Source organism: Diaphorina citri, unplaced genomic scaffold, assembly GCF_000475195.1.
Source record: "Diaphorina citri unplaced genomic scaffold, Diaci psyllid genome assembly version 1.1 scaffold54, whole genome shotgun sequence".
NCBI classification, from domain to species: domain Eukaryota; kingdom Metazoa; phylum Arthropoda; class Insecta; order Hemiptera; family Psyllidae; genus Diaphorina; species Diaphorina citri.
The window spans coordinates 80,288-86,584 of NW_007377491.1; the positions used below are offsets into that span (position 1 = coordinate 80,288).

At 35.2% G+C, this 6,297-nt stretch overlaps 1 protein-coding gene and 1 long non-coding RNA gene across 2 annotated transcripts in view; one reads left to right on the forward strand and one right to left on the reverse strand.

Moving 5' to 3' along the window:
* LOC113470639 overlaps positions 1 to 5,912 on the forward strand; it is a 9,790-nt gene extending 3,878 nt beyond the window's left edge. The window contains exon 2 of the long non-coding RNA XR_003393620.1: positions 5,638 to 5,912. This is a non-coding gene — a long non-coding RNA (uncharacterized LOC113470639). The remainder of the gene's footprint in view (positions 1 to 5,637) is intronic.
* LOC103516992 (WD repeat-containing protein 20) overlaps positions 1 to 6,297 on the reverse strand; it is a gene marked incomplete in the record, with an annotated part of 21,123 nt that overhangs the window by 6,292 nt on the left and 8,534 nt on the right.

Genomic DNA, 6,297 nt, shown 5'->3' on the forward strand with positions numbered 1-6,297 from the left:
TAACCAATAGTTGAACACCTTTTTTCTTTTATTTCAGTGAATTTATCCCATCTGAAGCACGCTTTTTTCTTTTATTCATTAACCAATATTGAACACCTTTTTTCTTTTATTCATACACCGGAATCCGATTGAACACGCTTTTTCTTTATCATAAAGCAAATATTGGAACACCCTTTTTTCTTTTATTCATAACCCATATTGAACACCTTTTTCTTTTATTCATAACCAATATTGAACACCTTTTTCCTTTTATTCATAAACCAATATTGAACACCTTTTTTCTTTTATTTCAGTGAATTTATTTGTCCATCAGAAGTACTGTTCTATGTTACAACTCAACGTAACAAAAAAAAAAAAAAAAAAAAAAAAAAAAAAGAAAAAAAAAATTGTGAAAGTCGAAAAGGTCAAAGAGTGTGACTTTTGTGCTACCTTTAAAAGGGGTTCATAGCCATACGCGGCTTAAATCCGAAGTGAAGACTTTAGACCGTGCGGATAGGGAAGAGGAACGATTGGAGGAACCAAATGTGTAAGGATTGGAGTTGTGTTTAGTTTTTAAGCGTTTAGGTATTACTTTTTGTCAACCTTTTTCAAGTTTCAAGTTTGGGAAAGTCTTTAGGTTTGAAGCTTTTGACAAATAGTCTGAGCCGATAGAGGATCTATTCATAGATCGCATTGGGGTAGTTGTGGGTGGTTTAAGTACAACCTATATGGGCGATTACAATCGTCGACCCCACAAGTTTAGCGACTAGGGGACTATTCCTCTTCTTTGAGTTTCGAGCGGTTAGCTGCTGTTGTGGTTGTATGAGCCATTACGTCGCAAACCCAGAAAGAGAGAGCACCCATAAGCGTTGAGGTGGCAGTAAGCTTAACCCGATCTGAGCTGTACTGTGTTAAACAGAACGTGGTGGGTATAGCGGCTTTACCTTTAACTTTTGACTTAACTTAAGTTTTATTGTTTCTCTTTCAACGGCACTTATTTTCTTTTGTCCACAAGTTATAACCAATACTTATCATCATGGTAGAAGGAAGAAACTTATCATGCACTCAGTAGTTTTCATGAGGTATTTATTTATTATTAGATTCTTGAAGCCTGAAGTAAAGTAAGTTTACTATTAATGGCACATATTTCCAATCAAGGCCATTCAAGACATGCTGCAGGTTCTCACAAGGTGTGCCATTTTTCATGATACCCTAAGTATCTCATATCACACATATTTGCAGGTAGCAAAAACCTCAAGTAGGTACCTACTTTGGAACTGAAATTGTTTCCATTTTGAGAATAGCTGAACTACACTTTAGAACTGAAATTGTTTACATTATGAGAATATCTGAACTACAAGCACTTTAGAACTGAAATTGTTTACATTTTGAGAATAGCTGAACTACACTTTAGAACTGAAATTGTTTACATTTTGAGAATAGCTGAACTACAAGCACTTTAGAACTGAAATTGTTTACATTTTGAGAATAGCTAAACTACAAGCACTTATAACTGAAATTGTTTACATTTTGAGAATATCTGAACTAAATACAAGCACTTTAGAACTGAAATTGTTTACATTTTGAAAATAGCTGAACGAGAACGACAAGCACTTTAGAACTAAAATTGTTTACATTTTGAGAATAGCTAGACTACACTTTAGAACTGAAATTGTTTACATTTTGAGAATAGCTGAACTACAAGCACTTTAGAACTAAAATTGTTTACATTTTGAGAATAGCTGGCAGAGATAAAGGAGAGGTTTCATTCAATGTTAAGGTTGTCAAGTGTTTTGTTTTGCAGTACTGTTAATATTGAGCATTCCAAGTATTGAGTTTATATTTATATTGTCAATAAAATGTTTGCATGTGATACCTAGTACCTACCTACCTACCTAGTAACTGTAAATGTAGATCTACCTTCCCTTGCTTCCCATGTCATTGGTTTATTGACTAATTCATATATTAAAATTTATTAAAGAGTAGAATAGAAAATCAGTAGGTATACCTGATTGAATTGCTGTTAGCGAGCTCCACTCTGACCTAGCGCTTACAAGACGCGCTACCCTCCACGCTAAGGCCAGTTTCACATAGGAGGCGTAGACGCGCGACTTTACTGAAAATACGTAGCTAACGAAAAGCACTTACTTAAAATAGTAAAAATATTAATTAATGAAGTTTTTATCTCGAGTTTTCTTGTCTTCGATTTACACCCATATTTATGAACAAAATGCTGGCTCTTAAGTTCGTGCTAAGCATAGTCTCAAGGCATTTGATTGGTCAATTTTGACTTGAGACTGATCTAAGAACGATCATTCTTGTTCATAAATACGAGTGTCAGTCTCGGTGTACTGGGACATGATTAGGCTTTTCCTAGTTTCTTAGCAGATCAGATACGGCAAACTATGATAATTATAGGTATTCAAAATGATAGTTTCATGGTGCAGCTTAGTTACTTTAACCTAGTCCTACTAACCGATTTAAAATAGGTACCTACGCCCAAGATAAACCCCATGAAGCTAGGTTAAATAATATGATCTTGTATGATTGAATTCGAATTCGTTAACACATGAAAGAAACTAAGATGGAAGAGAACCAACCACACAGAACTAAGAAAGAAATACCTAACGAACTAAAGAAAGAACGAAAATCTCCAAACAAAAATTGGGGTAGGTATCACAAATTATTACAAGTCAAAAAATGATCACAATTCACAACGGGGAGAAAAAAGTAAAAATAAACCACCTTTCTGAGAATAAAATTTGTGTAAAAAGTGTAAACAAAACAAAAATCTCAACACTTGAAACAAAAAACACCTGTAAAATATTTTCAAAGGGATCGAGAAAATACAGGTGCGCCTAGATTCAACTGAAATTTCAAAATGATGACTCATCAGGGGAATCCTTCTTCATTTCTCTCCAGTAACTCCCCACCACCCATTTTACCTGAAGGAGTGAAAAAAAAGGATGATGTCATGAAAATATTTTTTACGCATTGAAACAAGCCCGGTCTAGAGGTGCCTACTGCCCATGACCGTCCATGACGTACGCCATGACCTGTGCCCTAAATCACCAATTTACAATTCCATATTTTGATATGATTCGTCCAAATTCAAAATTCTGCTTTTCCATTGGCTATTACACTTGTAAGACACTTTTCCATACACTGATGGAAAATTTTCCCAAGTATGGTATGGCCGAATTTAGGCTTCACTTCTGAAAGTCTGCACGCTATCTTCTCCTTTCTAACCTCCTTGGTTTCACATTCCTAACCTCAAACTCAAATCAAAAATTCCAAATCCAAAATGAAAAAGTTGGAAAGTTCAAAGTTCAAACTTTCAAGAAATAAAATTCGAAAACTGTTATCAGTCGGCTATCTCTAGATAATATTAGGTAAACCATCACACCACCAATTCATTTGGACTTACCGCTAATGTTATCACTGGGGTGTTCAAATCGCTGATCCCTGATAAGGAGAACAAACTCAAGTCGCCAATCGACGACTCGCCAAATCCCTTATTTTAACTTTGGACATAAATCTTCGACTGCTGAGGTAAAAGACTGGAAAGGAAGTAGGGAGTCTCGCAGTTTAAAGCAACGTTGTGCGTGGTTTGTATCTGGACGGGTGACGGTGTGGGATTAGATGGCTTTCTGATGGTGTACTATAAACAAAGTATAAATATTTCCGTCATCTCCAATTCTCCATAGACCTGTGAAGGTCTGAAATAGGTAGAGGTGCAAACAAAAATATCGCAGTAAGCTGTGTTCACATAGTTGACGGTTGACGGCCGTCAGTCGACTAGAAAATAGTTGTCCCTTGTATTTTATTCACATCGATCGACTATGTGTGGACACATCTTTAAAGCTCACACAAAACTAGCATGATTACACGAATCTGAATTTTGTAAAAACCCTACCAAGAAACGCGCGTTAAAATTAAAAGATTTATCGCAGTAAGCTGTGTTCACATAGTTGACGGCCGTCAGTCGACTAGAAAATAGTTGTCCCTTGTATTTTATTCACATCGATTGACGGTCGATCGAATATGTGTGGACACATTTTTAAAGCTCACACAAAACTAGCATGATTACACGAATCTGAATTTTGTAAAAACCCTACCAAGAAACGCGCGTTAAAATTAAAAGATTAAATTTCATCATCTTTGAAGTTATCAAGACGAAGCCAAGACTTGAATTTTGCAGGGGAAAACATAAAAAGGAAAAAAATAAAACAGTACCTAATTATTTAACTAGATTTTTCAATCATTATTACAGAAAGGCTGGGACACAGCTTAGATTTTTCAGACTTTCAGATGAACGACAAAAATCGCACAATTTTCCCGGCACAGTTCAGAAATTTTACACATTTCTACGTTCTGACAGTTTCATTTGTCCATACACGGTGGGTTTTGAGTCAGCTATGTGTGATACATTCCTAGGGTGTATCATACCCATGATTTCCAAGACTTGAATTTTGCAGGGGAAAACATAAAAAGGAAAAAAATAAAACAGTACCTAATTATTTTACTAGATTTTTTCAATCATTATTACAGAAAGGCTGGGACACAGCTCAGATTTTTCAGACTTTCAGATCGAACGACAAAAATCGCACAATTTTCCCGGCACAGTTCAGAAATTTTACACATTTCTACGTTCTGACAGTTTCATTTGTCCATACACGGCTAAGTATTGGTTATAACTTGTGGACAAAAGAAACTAAGTATTGGTTATAACTTGTGGACAAAAGAAACTAAGTATTGGTTATAACTTGTGGAAAAAAGAAACTAAGTATTGGTTATAACTTGTAGAAAAAAGAAAATAAGTATTGGTTATAACTTGTAGAAAAAAGAAAATAAGTATTGGTTATAACTTGGGGAAAAAAGAAAATAAGTATTGGTTATAACTTGTGGACAAAAGAAAATAAGTATTGGTTATAACTTGTGGAAAAAAGAAAATAAGTATTGGTTATAACTTGTGGAAAAAAGAAAATAAGTATTGGTCACGTACGATTTTTCTCAATCAGACCGTAAGAAAAAATTGTAGCTTTGTAACAGGATTTATGTATAGGTAAGAAGAACCTATACAATGTACTGAGAAAGTTTTAGATACGCTCAGATGATTTTTTGGAGAAACATAAAAAAAAGCATATAACTTCTTATGAAACAAAATGCGGGACATTATTTTCAATTTTTAAGACCTGGGGTCCAAGAATTAAACTAAAAATTAAATAAAAATCAACAAAATATTGTGCAAGAATCTCCTCATTCAAATTGGGATTTAAAAATTTGAATTCTACACATTGGAGAGTTATTGGGGATCGTGTGATTTTAGTCAAAGATGAATTATTTGACTCGTGTCCTGAAATCCTGAGAGATTGATCTACAGATACATAACAGAGCCTCCTTTGCAATCAATTCCATATTTGAATAATATTTTTACGCAGGTAATGCCGTCACTAATCGCTACTAGATTAAAGTAGCTACTTTAACACAGAAGTTAGATCAATCCCACAAGAGTTTCAGTGTTTCTTAGCGGATGCAGAAATTTACCGACGTCCGATTTGTACACGAGGGTCGATGACATGGAGAGAAGATAGTATGAATTGGGCAAATCCCTCGAAACTTCCACTTTTTTCTTTCGCCTGGATACAGTTACCTGAGTTATTTTGCATGAGAGGATCGATGTATATGTAGGGAAGATTGTATGAATTGTTTAACTCCTTTGAAAGTTCCACTTTTCCTCCTACTAGTTACCTGAGTTATTTCGCTATCATGAGAGGGGTCGAGAGGGTTATGTAGAGAAGATTGTTATTAATTGACTAAATCACCGCCAGTGAGAGAAGCGCCCGGAGCAAGCAAAGGTTCACAATGTCTGCCTAGTGACTGGGGCGTCACCTGGTGTTATACAACCGTACTAGAGCCCGTCCCTGCCACCAGATGAGAGTTTTGACTACTCTGAAATCACAGGAAGAAAGAAAACTCGGAAATTAGTTATGCTCTGAAATCACAGAAATTAGAGCTCAAACATAAGTAATACTCTGAAATCACAGGAAGAAAGAAAACTCGGAAATTAGTTATGCTCTGAAATCACAGAAATTAGAGCTCAAACATAAGTAATACTCTGAAATCACAGGAAGAAAGAAAACTCGGAAATTAGTTATGCTCTGAAATCACAGAAATTAGAGCTCAAACATAAGTAATACTCTGAAATCACAGGAAGAAAGAAAACTCGGAAATTAGTTATGCTCTGAAATCACAGAAATTCGAGCTCAAACATTAGTTATACTCTGAAATCACAGAAATTAGAGCTCAAACATTAGT